Raw genomic sequence first — 17,663 nt, forward strand, 5'->3', positions numbered from 1 at the left:
GAATGTGTACAATATAAAGACAGAAAAACCTTAGGAAAAAATATTTGCTTTCCTTTCTCCTAGAAACATGTTTCACATACCATAAGGATTAGATCTGCAACCATTTGTTTCCCTACTGATGGAGTTAATTGCTCCGATCCAGAAAGACCCCAAATGGTTACAGCCCAGACTGGAGTGTTATCTCCCTAGGTATTTACATTTCAGGGAGGAAGGAGCCCCAGAACTTGCAGACATCTCTTGGTGGTAAAAGCCAAGACACACAGGGCATTCTGGCTCCTGGAGGGATTTTATTTATAAACCAAAGGGCTGGAGCGAGGATTCAGGCCCATTATGTTTCCAAGGAGACAGGAAGGGAGGGGAACAGCTGCCTCCTTCCCCATTAGAAGCAGAGAAAAATAATTTTCCTCGTCTCTCACCTATGAAGTGTCCAGCCACTCAAGTAGGATATTTGGCCTTTTATCACATTGCCCAGAGATGAGTTCTGGGGCATGAGGAGCTGACACACTTTTAAAATCTCTCTCCTACCTAGAATACTTTATGTACACATTCAGGATAAAATTAATAAAAATTAATATGAAAAACCCAACAGCATCCCAATGCTAAATGAGCTCTACTGTGATTAGGATGCCTAGCATCTCTCTCTCTCTTTTTTTTTTAATGTTTATTTATTTTTGAGACAGAGAGAGACAGAGCATGAGCGGGGGAGGGTCAGAGAGAGATGGAGACACAGAATCCAGAGCAGGCTCCAGGCTCCGAGCTGTCAGCACAGAGCCCGACGCGGGGCTTGAACTCACGGACTGTGAGATCATGACCTGAGCGAAAGTCGGAAGCCTGACTGAGCCACCCAGGCTCCCCTAGCATCTCTTGATAAGAGTCAGGAGTGCAGCCAATTGATCCTATAAAAGGAATATTAAGAAATTTTATCCAAACGATTTCTATCCAATTAATAACCCCCTATGTTACAGTTTATTGCATGTGAGGCCATTAACCAGTTTCCAATCTAACTTAACAACCTCATTCTAACATTCTCTTACTAAATTTCCTATAAACACCCAGTTTCTCAAAATTCTCTTGCAGTCAGCTTTCCATCTTACTGGTTCCCTCATTAATTGAGGAGTTGAGTAAAATCATTGATAGCTATTTAGATTTGTATGAGTTATGCTTTTAACTTTTTGGAAATTATATTTATGGGCAGGTCTAACAACCACCAGTGCAACAGAGCCTGTGGCAACTGGGCCAGCCCCTAGTCTGTGTTGCTGTTGCATCTCCACTACCACCTCATGGAAATTCTGTCCATTTTCTCGACAAACGACTCAGCTGACTTGGGCGAGCATCATCAATCCCTCTTCCAACATCAGTGTGCACTCTACCCTGCTTGAAATGGGGGAAAACTTTAACCCTCACACCAGCTCTTTGGCAAAAGGTCTTCCTAGGGCTTCAGGGAACACAGTTCCAGGCACCCTTGGACAATCACATAAAATCCCATTTAAATGGTACCCTCCGGAGTTGTGCATTGCAGATGGCTGGGGATAGATCCCAGGGAGAACTGTCTTGGGAGTATTTGTATTTTATCCATACTCATTAAGCCTGTGGTTGTATAATTTACCCACTCATCCAGAAGAAAAAGAACTATTTTAGGTCTACATCTGGGACTATACGACTAATAAAGAAAGTAGATGATAGGTTGCTTACAGGTATATAATGAGCCTCAGTCTTTTCCATTTTCTTGCTTTTATGCAGAAAGTCATCTCCTTTTCTGTATGAGAAAATACAATTAGTCATCTATTGACTCTCAAACACTGAAGAAACACAAAAGTCCACAAAGGCAGTGCAAGCTCTACCGATTCCTTTCTAGGATACTTTTGCTTCAGAAGCAAATTCTGGTTCTTCCCTCCAGCTGTATACACAGCCTGTGTACATGGTTTGTAGTGTAATGGCCCCTGGTAGGAATGATTTTGCTGAATTGCTGTTGGTGCGACACCACTGATCTACACTGAAGCCTAGATAATCAACAACCCTCAGAGATGTATCACGACACCATAGGAGAACTCTGCTGAGAATATCATTCATTACATCACACCATGTCATTTCCATTAAGGTACCAGGAAATACCTGCCTGTCTCCAGCCTCGGTGACACTTCTGTAGCTTCAGAGCCAAAAATATATTATATAATATGTACCACTGAATCCATCCATATATTTCTTTTCTGAATAGCTTCTAAAACATGAGACACAAACTTGAGACCCTTTGTGGGTCTTTGTGGTTGGCATTTTTAAAAATTAATGTTATTTCTTGCTCCATTTTAATATCCATGTCTTTGTGTTGCTTTTGTCTGTTTTTCTTCAAAATTATATTATCTTGCATTTTCCACCACCCTCTCCTACATACACATACATGCGTATGAGCACACACACACAGTGGCAAATATCTGTAAACTTAAGATCTTTCTGAACAAGGCAGGCAGTGGAGGGAAGGAACGGTGAATTCTCTAAGGACAAGGTGTAGTACTCTAGACATCTATTAACTTAAGCCCTCATTATTACTCACACATCTTTTTCACATATGATTCCCCACACCCTGTATTTTCCAACCTTTCTTTCCCACTTTTATCATGAGCAATAATCAGTTTATCCACCATTCAGTAAATTTTCGACAAATACAGTTCTTGATATTAGGGACTTCTTTCAGTGTCGCAAGAAACTGGAATATATTGGTTAAGGAGAGTCATTTGTTTGGGGAGAAGTGGTTTTTTGAATTAGTGGTCAGTAATTTGTATATTCATGTCTCTGTGCAGCAAGAGTAAAATTTATTACTGCAGAATATGTTTCTGATTGTGTTTTAAACTTTCACTGGCCACTAGCAGCATATGAAGTACCAGAAACACCAGCATTAGACCTAATTACAGCCCAGTGGGCATGCTGCCTAAAATGGTCATCTTCTTGCTTCTGTCTAATATAATTTTATTTGTTTGGCTTACCCTGTCAATTTAGGTTTTATGTGTCATCTCTTATCCATTATTATTTTTAAAGGCCTATACATACATCGCCAAGAAAAGAAAAATCAAATTTGCGCAAAACATCTGAGTCCCAATTTTGTTATAAATTCTGAGATTTATTTCTTTAATAATGTATCAAGAGAATCTGAATAATAGCCTTTTTACAGATTTTAATGTTGCAAATTTTAAATGTTAAACTTTTAGCCTTAATTCTTATAATTTCCAGGAATTCAAGAAATTTGGAAATAACTCCTTCAGAAACATACTTTACTACTGCATGATAATTTCTTGTCTATCATGATTACTCTTAGAAGAGCTGGGACCAGGTGAAGGTTACCCTTTCCTCCAAAAGAGGCTCTGGTACTGAGTTTTACTCTTTGTGAGACTACCTAAATATTTGTTAACTGTGAAAGGAAGACACACCTTCCATCATTTCATCTCTGCTGCCCTTGAGATGCTCCAGCTCTAACCCATGCTCCCTCTCTCAGCTCTCTGTATTCTTTGGCTCATAAGCAGATAACATAAGTGGGAAGCATCATTAGCATTAAACATGCAAAAGAAGGTGGGGAAGCAGCAATCCCTCTTCCTTTATTTAGACTTCATGAAGGCTCACAAAGACAGTAACGTAGAAAGAAATTACAGGGCTCAAATGGAGAGTTGTAAAAGTTCCCACACCAGAACAGTAATGTAACAAGGGCACTATAACTCATCCTCCCTACCCCTGATCCCCAACTCATCCAAGTGCTAGGACTGGATCAAGAATTCATGCTTTTTGTTGGCTACTTCTAAAAATTCCAGATAAGTGACAGCCATTTGGGCATGCTTCCTTCCTTGCAAATCCAAAAATGAAGGGACTGAAATCTAGCACCCCCCACCCCTCCCACGGAGACATGTGAGTCACTCCAAAGCATCAGGAAAGTTTCTGTTCTGGCAAAATGTCCACTCTCCCCTCCTTTCCTCATCTTCATAGCAGTTAGAAACACACTGAGAAGCTTCTGGTTATTCCTGGTGTATACAGACCACATGCATTTACCTAGCCTACCCTTCAACACCCCACTAAGATGACATGGAGGTATGAGAAAAAACCTATGCCTTGTATTAGTTTCTTGAAGCTGCTATAACAAAGTACCATAAACTTGGTGACCTAAAACAGAAGAAACTAGTTTCCTCGCAATTCTAGAGGCTAGAAATCTAAAAGCAATATCACTGGGCAAAAATCAAGATGTCAGCAGAGCCTCTGCAGGCTCTGGAGGAAAAGCTGTTCCTTGCCTCCTCCAGCTTCTGGTGGCCATTAGCATCCCTTGCCTTATGACTGCATGACTGCATCACTTATCTCTGCCTCTGTGGTCACATTTCCTTCTCTTCTTCTGTCTGTAACAAATCTCCCTCTGTCTCCCTCTTATAAGGGTACTTGTGATTGCAACTAGGGCCCATCTGGATATCCAGGATAATATCCCATTTCAAGAGCTCTAATTCAATCACACCTGCCAAGTCTTTGCCACATAAAGGAACACTCACAGTTTCCAGAGATTAGGACATGGATGTATTTTTTATTTTCAGGTTTGTTTATTTATTTTGAGGGGATGCAGGGAGGGGCAGAGAGGGAGAGAGATGCAGGGCTCGAACCCACAAACCGGGAGATCATGACCTGAGCCGAAATCAGGAGTCGGTTGCTCAACCGACTGAGTCACCCAGGTGCCTCAGGACATAGATGTCTTTTCAGGGAGCCATTATTCAGCCTAATAAGATACCAGGGCAGTAATCAACACAGTCCAAGAAAGCACCATGTTTTAGAAGCATAAAGTAGAACAGTGAGGATTGCTGTAACAGAACAGGGGAGGAGGGGGATACTAACAAAAAGTTAGCTGCTGCATCTACTTAGCATCCCTCTCCCAACCTTACAGGAGGGCACTGATTATTCTCTGGAGACATAACTGTCAGGAAGGCCTCACAGTCATGGACATCAAGGAGAATGGAGGGGAGGAATATGGCACAGGAAGAAAACTAGGAAAAACTCAAAGTCTCCATGGTGAACTGAAGGGTTTGTAAGCCCCTTCCTCTGACTTACTCCCAAAATTCCACCATATAGCCCAAAGTCATGGAAGTGAGGGATTCTTTCCTGGAAGAAAATGAACAATTTCAGAAAAGTGCACCTACAAATAATAACATTTGGGGGCATCCCAATGAAAAGACCAGCTCCTTCCCTTAGGTCCTATAGCAGAGGTTCTTAAATTTTTTGGTCCCAGAACTTCCTTATACTTCCAAAAATTATTGAAAGCTCCAAAGACCTCTTGTTTTACAAAGTACAGCTATCAAATTTTACCACTTTAGAAATGAAATTAGGAATTGTAAAAAATACTCATTAATTCATTTCAAAATAACAATACAAACCTCCTATATAATAACATAAATAACATATTTTTATGGAAAATAACCAATTACACAAAACAAAAAATTTTTAGTGGGAGAGTGGTATTTTTGGTAACCTCTTTAATGTCTGCCAAAATACATGTGGGTTCTCATATCCACTTCTGCGTTTAATTTGTTGCAACATATTGTTTTGGTTGAAGTAGATGAAGAAAATGCAGCTTCACACTAATACATAGCTGGCAAATGGAAAATAATTTTAATAGCCTTTTCAGTTAATTATGGATTGGGACTATACCACAACTTGAAAAGCTAAAGTTTCCTAAAGGTTAACTGCAAGGCAGAATCTGAAACCACATCCTCGAACTTTTTGTACTCTGTTACACTGAAGTCCATTGGTCTATTCTGCACTTTGAAAGTATCTTTTAGCCATGCACAATTTGGTAACACCATGCTTCTATCATTTCAAAAATCTTTACTCACTGAGTTATACAATTTCCCAAATGTTGACACATTTCATTATATGATATCAAAAGGAATCACATTTATGATATTACCACTGATCTCATCAGAAGATTCTGTAACTATTGGTAAGCTGTCAAGTTCCCAGTGGCCAATACAAGTTTTCCAAATTTCTGATTTTTCTTGAAAGCCTGAATTTTATCATTGGCAATAAATATTGTCAGTTGTTCTCCTTAAGTGACAGCCTCGCTTTGTGTTAAAAAACTGTCTGCCAAATACCCAAGTCCGACTAACCATAGTTTGTCAGTCATTCTTTCAAGTAAAAATGGTTATGGATCCATAGGGGAAAAAAATGGCGATTTCAATTCTCACCTGAAACAATTGCACTAATGCTTTTCCTTCAAATAGCCATTGTACTACAGTATTTGGCACAAGTGCTGTTAGGCATACTTGCCATTTTCTCACATAAAATATTATGAGATGTGTACTTAATCTATAAGTTTTACTGTTTCACTAAGGTCAATCTTAAGTGAAACCAGCATATTTTTACAACAGCATGTGGTGGTAAAGAATACTGGTATAGCTTGGTGCCATTTCCTTTGTTCATGGCAAATGTTTCAGCAGTTTTATCCATCAGTGTTTTGCACCACCAATGAAAAGGCAAATGAGACCTGGTATTAATATGAAAATACTTTTGACCTCGTGAACTCCCGACAAGTTTCTCTGAGACCTCAGTGTCCTTAAACAATACTTTGAAAACCACTGCCCTACAATGAAATGAACAAACCTTCTCTTCATTGTGCATTTTAGTTGCTTATGTAAAATTATGAAGAGTTAATTAAGAATCATGTTCACAATGGACTTCTCCAAAACCACTCAGGCTCAGTGATTCACTAGAAAAACTCACAGGACTAGTAAAGCTGTTATACTCCTGGTTATATTAATAAAAGGATACAGATTAGAGTCAGCAAAAGGAAAATGTATATGGGGTAAAGTCCAAGAAAAGCCAGGCACAACCTTCCAGGTTTCCCCTTTCAGTGGAATCATATAAGAATGCACTTAATCCGGGGTACCTGGGTGGCTCAGTTGGTTGAGCCGCTGACTTCAGCTCAGGTCATGGTCTCGTGGTTCATGGGTTCGAGCCCGTATTTGGCTCTCTGCTGTCAGTGAAGAACCTGCTTCAGATCCTCTGGCTCCCTCTCTCTGCCCCTCCCTGTGCTGTCTCTCTCTCTCAAAAATAAATAAACATTTAAAAAATTTTAAAAAAAGAATGCATATAATCCTCCCAGCAATAATATGTGACACATGCAAAGTGTTGTCAAATGGGAAAGCTCACCTGAGCCTTTGGTGTCCAGGGTTTTCATTTGAGGTCAGTCATGTAGACAATTAGTACCTGTATGACTGACCTCAGCTACTCAGACTTCAGGCTCCTTCCTCCAGAGCAAAACCAGGAATGCATCATGAATCACATTGTTAGCATAAACTGTTGGATTGCACTGGTACAGTGTGGTCTGAGGCCTCAAACATACAAAATCAATCTTATCAGGCATATAAAATCAATCTTATATTCGAAGGGCTCAGAATTTATCTTCCAGGAGCCAACCAAGAATCTTGAAGACAGGCCTTTGTTTGAGATTGGCTGGTTTTAATGCAGTCGTGCTAAGTTAACCCTTTCCTGCTCAACCTGCCTCCAACATGAAAGAAAAAGATAAAGACCAAGAGCTGAAAGAAACATAGAAGGGACAGAAACGAAGCAAAAGACAAAAAAAAAAAAAAAAAGATATTGCTACACAATAATCAGAGGATAAGAAAGAGCTCTTAAAAACTAATCATCATAAAACATCCAAAATAAAGAAATCAATCAAATGGTCGAAAGTTAAAATAGAAGACATCATTGAGAAAGTAGAGCAAAAAACTAGAGTCAGAAAATATTAAAAGAAGGGTTAAAAAAAGTCCTCTAGAATTGATCTATGGTGGCCAATGAATGACAGGAGTACTAAAATGAAAGAGCAGGGAGGAATAGGTTAAAGAAGTAACACATTTCCCCAAAACTGAAAAACAAGAGTCTCCAGTGTGAAAGAGTCAACCAAGTGACCACAGCAATGAAAGGATATGCATCGTTTCAAAATTTCAGAATGCCAGAGATAGTGAGAAGATCCTAAAAGTTTCTAGAGAGAGAATGCCTGTCAATACAAAAGAATAAAAATGAGAATGGCACCAAACCTCACAATAACAATACTAAATGCTGAAATACAGTGGAGTGATGCTTCAAGATCTAAGGGAAAATATTTTTTCTACTTAAAATTCTTTTCCAAGCCAAAATATCAATCAAGTGTGAAGATAAAATAGTTTTGACACAGAAGGGTTTTTTAAATGAACATCTTATGCACTCTTTTGAAGGATATGCTTCAGCAAACAAGAGAGTCAGTCAACAAAGAGAAATTCATGCATTCCAGGCTCCAACAAAGTGGCTCGAACAAAGGAGACAAAGAAAAGTCCAGTAGGATCATATGCATCACTCTGTCTTCCAGAACATACAACCTCTGGTGGGCAGTACCAGTCTACACAGGTTGGTCATATAATGTCCTTTAACTCTCAAAAATATCCAGATTTGATGATAAATTACGTGGTTATTTTAATTATAAGTCATTGTATTATCAAACAGCTTAGCTAAATTATTCTGTGGTAACAAATGACCCTGAAATCTGAGTTGTTGACAAGAAGATGAATGGGTTTCTTTCCCACTCATGTTCACCACGGGTGTCTCTTCTTTTTGCCTTCATTACAAAGGTCAAGGCTGAAATAAAAGATCCTTGTTAAGAGATGCCAATTTTGAAGCAGAAGGAAAAAATGATGGCAGAACCACAATATGGCTCCTAAAGCCCCTGCTTAGAAGTGGCACATATCACTTTCACTCACATCTTATTGGCCAAAGCAAGTTACATAGCCAAATCTGATCACTGAGTTTAGAATTAAAAAACACCCATAGTGTGGGTTCCAGTAAGGAGAGAATCTGTTGGGGTTGGTAGAAGTAAATTATTTTTGAAAATAATTTACTTTACCACAGGTATTTAGAATTACTTAGTTTTAAAACTCTGTATATGTTTCACTTTAATCAAAATAAAAATTTATTTTAAAGTAGTAATTCATGAAAAACCTTGATTCTTGTCCAGGGAGCAGTCACTTGGATAGCTGTGCATTAAATCCTGGCATTATTCGTCAATACAGAACTAATGTTGTTTCATGGAAGTTATAAGTAATATCAGAGCTCTCCAAGTGAGCAATGTAGACCACTAGGTAAGACTCTACTCACTAGTGACTTACCACATGACAGGCATAAGCTTTCAACACAGCCACGCAGTGACAAATTGACCTAAATCTGTGTACTCATTCATTCCTTCATTTAGCACACATGTACTGAATACTGGAAATCCAAACTCAATTAAGATTATATAACTGCCTCCAAGGAGCCCTAAATCTTGTTGAAGATGCGACAATTCTGATAATACATGTGGATGTATACCATCATGTTTTTTTACAAAGTTCTTTATGAGCACTGTTGGGTTGACCTCGTTCACTGGTCTGTATCTCACTGTCTCCTTCCTGCTGTGGCCTAGTTGAGGTACTTAGAGATATCTGTAATTTTTAAACTATACGGCATTTCTCCTAAGTAGTTAAGTGACCAAATATTCTACAATGACACACTTTTTTTTTCTTAAGTTTCATGTTAATTAATCATTTCATGCTATCTATCCGGAACATCTTTCTCTGATAGTCACTGCCAATAGCATAAAGGAACACAGAAGCACCATTGTAGGAATTGCCATTTCCCAAAGAAAATCTCATTCCAATTAGATCCATTTACATAAGAATCCTGATTAAGAGAGCCTAAATTTCACAATTGTAATACCCCAAATTACCAGCTAATGTGTAAACTTTCAGTGGTAAGCAAAAAACAAAACAAAACAAAAACAGTAACAACAAAGTAGAATGAAAGTGTAGAGCATCTTAAATAAAGGTAAACCAGGTAAGAACCAGACGAGGTGGAATGTCAGGCTGCCACTGATGGTGTTCCCTAAAGACCTCTCCTCACTGATCCACATGCTGAATCATGAGTAATGACTGAGTTCCTTCTCCGGGTTGCACATTCCTAAATCTGCAATACATGTCTTCCACCCCTCCCTTGACTTCTACTCACTTCATGAGATCAGCCAAGCCTACTGTTTCTAAAGTCAAGGCAGATCTCAGACACCACCTCCATTATCTGAGGGAAAAAGTATTTCCTTCCATTTTACCCAAGCTGACATCACCTAGGAGTAGAGAAAGATGAGAAAATGTAGGCAAAAACCTTCTGAGAGCTGTGCTTTATCACCCACTGGGAATAGTGCTTGTTATGCAACATCTCATTTTATCTTCTCATGAGACCAGTGGGAACTTCAAATCTCCATCTTACCAACAAAAAAATTATGTCCCAGAAATCTTAACACTTTGCCCAAGATCACATTACTAGTAACTGGTGGAGCTAGGATTGAACCCATGTGGACTTCAGAGCCCATAACCTTAATTGTATATTATACTGCTTCTATGGCTGCAAATATGGAAGAGAATGTAGTAATAGAAACTCCACAGTAGCAAATATCTTTTTTTTTTGAGAGAGAGAGAGAACCCAAGCAGGAGAGGGGCAGAGAAAGAGGGAGAGAGAATCTTAAGCAGGCTTCACACCCAGTGTAAAGCCAAAGAGGGGCTCTATCTCATGACAGTGAGATCATGACCTGACCCGAAATCAAGAGTCAGTTGCTTCACCGACTGAGTTACCCAGTGACTCGCAAAGTAGCAAATATCTCGACTATGCACCAATTCAAGTCAATCTGCAGATAGATCAAGGGAACTAGTTAGAAACTCATGTGGAACATGAGTTTTATGTGGAACATCCACCTTTCCTTTCAAACATCCCCAGCTGGAACAACAAATGCCAAATGACTTGAACATAGTAAGAGGCTAACAATATTAGCTGGGTGAATTTACTCAACAATCTCAACAAGAACCTACACAAAATACCTTAAAAGCTAAATATGTTCATGCTACTTCCTAGAGCTAGTACAGCAGTTGGATTTATTGACAACAATTTGTTCCTTGTTGGGGAAAAAAATCTTACCAGACAGGAGATTTCATATGCATACTCACTGCAAGTTAATAACATCAGGAATTTCAAGAACAGTGAAAGAGAATAGTGTTTTTTAGTTGATAAATAAAATGTTTAGTTTTAAAATATATCATGTCTGTTCTAGTTGTAATTTGAGCAACATTAAAAATTAAAACAAAAATTGTTTTATTAGTAGCCATATTTTGTAGAATCAAGTTTTTACTTATAATCTATTATCAGTAAGGAAAAAGACTTGTAACAACACACATATAACACTTATAATTTATTTTTCAGCAGAGATATTCAAGATATTTGTATTTCAAATGTTATATATACTCCAAATATCTAAGCCCACTTGTATTTATTCTTTAAAAGGAAAAAAGGTCAATTTCTAATTTCACAGAACATTAGTGTGTACTTTGAAAGTATTGATTTTTGCCTCTGACAGAGTTATTTCATTCCATAAGAAAATTATGGCTTAGAGGTTATTAGAAACATAGCAGAATATTACATGTGCATGATGGCAATTTGTTACTGAGTTTTCTCAATTTTATTCCCTGTAGATTTCCACTTCCCTTCATGCAGATTGCCAGACATGCCATACTAAAAAAAAAGGAATGATAAGAAATTTTAATTTGTTAATTGGATTAGAAGAATTTTCAGAATTATTATTCAGATCATTGGTATATTTTAAGTTATATTATTTACATATTCTAGGAATAAAAATAAATATAACTGAGAATTTTCACTTATATTCACTAAAATATTCACAGAATTATTCAAACTAGATTATACAAAGCAAAATTCTTCAACATTTACTTTGATAGCAAGTATTGGTATATCTATAAGTTGTTTTTATTTCCCAAGTTCAACTGATAGGAATTATTTTATTTTTAAAGGATATATTATCCTATCCTGAACATACTGCATGGCATTTTTTTGGAATAAGCAAAGTGGAATAATGAAAACCAAATCTTGGGAAACTCAGCTATTCTATTCTAGTCTGTTTAATCTGAAAAAAGGAAAGACAGAGAGAAGGTAAGGACATCATACAGGATACATCACATGCACAAACACTTTTTAAACTGTGTAACTGTATGAAAACTAAAGATATTATTATTCAGAAATAATGACACATTTTTAGCATCAAAAAAGACAAAATATACTGTGAGAACTATAAAACACTGATTAAAGAAACTGAAGATGACACAAACAGAAAGGTATTCCATGCTCATGGATTGAAAGAACAAATATTGTTAAAATGTCCATTCTACCCAAAGCAATCTACAGATTTAATGCAATCTCTATCAAAACATCAACAGCATCTCTCACAGAAGTAGAACAAAAAATCCTAGAATTTGTATGGAACCACAAAAGACCCTTCCAGATATCAAGAGATACTACAAATCTGTAGTAATTGGAAAAAAAAAATAGTGTGGTACTGGCACAAAAAGAGATACATAGATCAATGAAACAGAATAGAGATCCCAGAAATAAACTCATGATTTATATGGTCAATTAATCTTTGAAAAAGGAGGCAAGAATATCCAATGGGAAAAAGACAGTCTTTTCAACAAACGGTGTTGGGAAAACTGAACAGCTACATACAAAAAGAAAAAGAAAGAAAGAAAGAAAGAAAGAAAGAAAGAAAGAAAGAAAGAAAGAAAGAAAGGGAGGGAGGAAGAAACAACCACATTCTCACATCCTACACAAAAATAAACTCAAAATGGATTAAAGACCTAAATGTGAGACCTGAAACTATAAAAATCCTAAAAGAGAGCACAGACAGTAATTTCTCAGATATCAGTTGTAGCAACATTTTTCTAGATATGTGTCCTCAGGCTAGTGGAACAAAAGTTAAAATAAACTATTAGGACTACCTCAAAATAAAAACCTCTGCGAAGCACAGGAAACAATCAACAGAAGTAAAAGACAACCTACTCAATGGGAGAAAATACTTGCAAATGACATATCTGATAAAGGGTTAGTCTCCAAAATATATAAAGAACTTATACAACTCAATAGTAAAAAAAAAAAAAAAAACACAGATAATCTAATTTTTTTTTTTAATTTTTTTTAACGTTTATTTATTTTTGGGACAGAGAGAGACAGAGCATGAATGGGGGAGGGGCAGAGAGAGAGAGGGAGACACAGAATCGGAAACAGGCTCCAGGCTCTGAGCCATCAGCCCAGAGCCTGACGCGGGGCTCGAACTCACGGACCGCGAGATCGTGACCTGGCTGAAGTCGGACGCCCAACCGACTGCGCCACCCAGGCGCCCCTAGATAATCTAATTTTTAAAAACCCAGGCATTTCTCCAAAGAAGACATACAGATGGCCAACAGACATATGAAAAGATTCTCAGCATCACTCATCATCAGGGAAATAAAAATCAAAACCACAATGAAATATCACCTCACACCTGTCAGAATGGCTAAAATAAAAAACACAAGAAACAACAAGTTGTTGGCAAGGATGTGGAGAAAAAGGAATCCTCATGCACCATTGGTGGGAATGTAAACTGGTGCAGTCACCGTGGAAAACAGTATGGAGGTTCCTTAAAAAATTAAAAATAGAATTACCACACAATTTCACTAGTGGATATTTACCCAAAGAATACAAAAACACTAATTCAAAAAGATATATGCACCACTATGTTTATTGCAGCAATATTTACAATAGGCAAATTATGGAAGGAGCCCAAGTGTCCCTCAATAGATGAATGTATAAAAAAGACCTGATATTAGGCACCTGTTGATGCTCAGTTGAACATCAAACTCTTGATTTTGGCTCAGGTCATGATCCCAGGGTTGTGGGATTGAGCCCCATGTCAGGCTCTGCGCTGATCTTGGAGCCTATTTGAGATTCTCTCTCTCTCTCTCTCTCTCTCTCTCTCTCTGCCCCTCTCCCCTGCTCTCTCTCTAATAAAAAAAATTTTAATTAAAAAAAGATGTGATATATATATCTACACACACACAACGGAATATTACCCATCCATAAAAAAGAATGAAATCTTGTGATTAGCAACAATATGAATGGATATAGAGGGTAAAATGCTAAGTGAAATAAGTCAATCAGAGAAAGACAAATACCATATCATTTCAGTCATATGGGGAATTTAAGAAACAAAACAAACAAATTAAAAGAGAGACAAACTAAAATACTGACTCAAATATAGAGAACAAACTGATGGTTACCAGAGGGGAGGTGGGAGAAGAGATGGGTGAAACAGGTGATGGGGATTAAAGAGTACACTTATGATGAACACTGAAAAATCTATAGAATTGTTGAATCACTACATTGTATACCTGAAACTAATAAAACACTGTATGTTAACTATCCTGGAATTAAAATTAAATTTTTTAAAAAATATAAAACACAATTCCTTAAAATTTTGTAACTGAACAGACCCTAAATATTTTAGTCCTTCTAAAAAAGGTAAGCTGGGGTATATAACTAGTTGACATCAGAAATGAAGCTAAATTTCTATTTCACTCACTTTTTACTTGGCATACTCATTTTTACATTTCTATATTATTTCTATACTGGCTCTTTCTAAATACACATATTCACTGAACATGTCAGTCACCTCACTGTTTTGAGGATTTTTATAAAAGAGCAACAAGAAAACATTGAAAGGTTTTTAATGGAAAAATGGCATGACTCAATTTATGTTTCTAAAAGGTCTTTCCACTACATGGAGAATGGATTAGAAGTATGCAAAGCAGACACCAAGAGACATGTAGTGTTAAAATGACAGCTAGGATTAGTGTAGGGCTCTATAAATGGAGAGAAGCAGACATATTTAAGATATATTTGAAGGTACAGTACATAAGACTCAGTGATAAATCTGATGGGTGATATGTAAGAAAGAATGACTCTTGGTGTTAGCTTTTTGTTTTAAGTTTATTTATTTTGAGAGAGAGAGAGAGAGAGAGAGAGAGAGAGAGAGAGAGAGAGATTGAGATCATTAGCAGGAGACGGGTAGAGGGTGAGGGAGAGAGAATTCCAAGCAGGCTCCACGCTGTCAGGGCAGAGCCAGATGTGGGGCTCGATGTCAGGAACCATGAGGATCATGACCTGAGGCAAAGTCAAGAGTCAGACACTTAACCCACTGAGCCACCCAGGTGCCCCATGCTTTTTATCAATTAGGAATATTTTTGTTTTGAGTTATGTTCTCCCTCTTGGATCTCTATTGTATTAATTCAGAGCATACCTTACTTGTCAGTTTTCCCCACACTTCACCAGACTGTCAGTACAGTTGATTTATCTTCATCAGTGCTACTATGCCCCCTTCCTGGTAGATTATCAGCCAACCCCCCAAAGGAATTGACAACGTGGGTTTGAACTGCACTGGTCCACTTATATGTGTATTTTTTTTTTTTGATAAATACAGTATAGTACTATAAATGTATTTTCTCTTATGATTTTAATGACATTTTCTTTTCTCTAGTACTTTAAGAATACAGTATAGATTACATGCAATATACAAAATATGTGTTAATCTACTGCTTATGTTATCAGTAAGGCTTCCAGTCAACAGTAGGCTATTAGTAGTTACTTACGGTGAAAGTCAAAAGTTATACTTGGGTTTTCATCTGCGTGGGGATTGGTTCCCCATGGTCCAAAGGTCAAAATCAAACCATCATTGAGCTGTACACCTTAAACTTATACAGTAATGTATATCAATTATTTCTTAATATACAGTGGTGTGTATCAATTATTTCTTAGTAAAACTGGGGTAAAAATAACTCTCTCAATTCAACAGTAAAAAGGCAAATACTCAAGTTTTAAAGTGGGGAAAAAAAGATTGAAAATACCTTCATTCTCCAAAGAAGGTATATGGATAGCCAGTAAGTACATGGAAAGATACTCAGCATCATTAGTTACGAGGGAAATGCAAATCAAAACCACAATGAGGTATCAGTTCACACCATTAAGATGACTATTATCAAGAAGACATGCAGTTACAAGTGTTGGTGAGGATGTGGAAAAATTGAAACTCTCACACATTGCCAGTGAGGATATAAAGTAATACTGCCACTATGGGAAACAGTTGGCAGTAACTCAAAATATTATACATAGAGTTACTATATAACCCAGCAATTTCTACATATGAAACTTATAAAAACTGATGTATAAAAAATATATGAATAGTGGAAACAACCCAAATGTCCATCAACTGATGAAAGGATGAACAAAATGTGCTCTATCCATACACTGGAATACTATTTGGCAATAAAAAAGAATAAAGTACTGACACACACAGTAAGGATGAACCTCAAAAATACTGTGTTAATGAAGAAAGTCAGCCAAAAGGCCACATATTATATGATTCCATTTATATAAAATGTCCAGAATAGGCAAACCTATAGAGATAAAAGTAGATTAGTGGTTTTCAGGAGCTGAGGGAAAATGTGAGGTGGGGGAGGGGAGTGATTATTAATGGGTTATAGGATTTATTCTTGGCATGATGAAATGTTCTAAAATTAGATTTTGTGATATTACACAATTTTTTAAGTACAATAAAAAACATTAAACTGTGTGTGCATTTTAAATGAATGAACTCTAAGTGATATAAATTATATATCAATAAGATTTCTTAAAAGCATATGCACAGCAAAACTGTAACAAAAGAAAACTGAAAATAATCTAAATATCATCAACAATAGAACAAATAAAGAAACTTGAATATGCATGCCCTACAATATCCACAGAAGTAGAAATGAGTGAGCTTTGTAAGAGCATAGAGAAAAACCACAAAAACATATCACTGAATAGTAGGAGGAAGTTACAGAAGTACCCAGAATAATTCCATGTATGGAATTCAAATAGGTAAAATTAATCAAAGTAACACTTCTTTGACTCGATTATTCACTTAAAGGGAAAAAAATCCATGTCATAGTTAACAATTTGTCTATATTATAAAAAACTTTAATTTTATTTATTTATTTGTTTGTTTGTTTTTAAGTAGGCTTCATGTCCAGCATGGAGCCCAACACAGGACTTAAACTCATGACTCTGAGATCAAGAGCTGAGCTGAGATCAAGATTTGGATGCTTAAGTGACTGAGCCACCGAGACACCCCAAGAAACTTTAATTTTTAAAGTTAAAGATCATTCTGCTGTGTAAAAAGCCTTCCTCTCTAAAAATAAGCCCTAGCAACGTCTTTATCTTCACTCTGTACTTTATTTTACCAAATTCTTATTCAATGAAAGTTAAAAGAAAATAACAATCTCTTGACACCAGAAACGTCAACATAGGTGGTAAAAACTAAACATTACAAAAACATCCACTAAACATGGCAAACACAAGAGTCAGCCCGTATTCTATCCTACTGAGAGTGATAGCATGTTAACAGTACAAATGAGGGCAGGAGCTTCTAGTCCAACTGGGCATGAAAGACTTCGTAAAGCTTCAGAGTATTTCAAGAACTTCTGCTTCAAACAGAAACAGGTTGTGAAATAGAGAACGTTTAAAAGCAAACTGTCTTTCTTTTGAGGCCATTTTCTCCTTTCACAATTCTCTGCTTACATATTTACAGTCTGATTAAATGAGAAATAAAACTACAGTGCTCCCACACTTACCAATTTTCCATGTGGTTTGCAAGATGATTTGGGTGGTATCATTTCTGAAAGAGAAGCGAGGGACAAGATCAATGGGTTTCTGGGTTCAACTAACAGGAGATTCTGATT

The 17,663-nt window shown here is 37.0% G+C and overlaps 1 long non-coding RNA gene across 1 annotated transcript in view; it reads right to left on the minus strand.

Annotated features, from left to right (window-relative positions):
- Window positions 1-17,663, minus strand: part of LOC124506730 (uncharacterized) — a 112,966-nt gene that overhangs the window by 73,011 nt on the left and 22,292 nt on the right. Inside the window, exon 3 of the long non-coding RNA XR_006960870.1 lies at window positions 17,556-17,599. This is a non-coding gene — a long non-coding RNA (uncharacterized LOC124506730). The remainder of the gene's footprint in view (window positions 1-17,555; window positions 17,600-17,663) is intronic.

This window comes from Lynx rufus, unplaced genomic scaffold, assembly GCF_022079265.1.
Source record: "Lynx rufus isolate CCGP_SWC_20201006 ecotype Redwood Valley unplaced genomic scaffold, mLynRuf1.p SCAF_1, whole genome shotgun sequence".
Taxonomy (NCBI): Eukaryota; Metazoa; Chordata; class Mammalia; order Carnivora; family Felidae; genus Lynx; species Lynx rufus.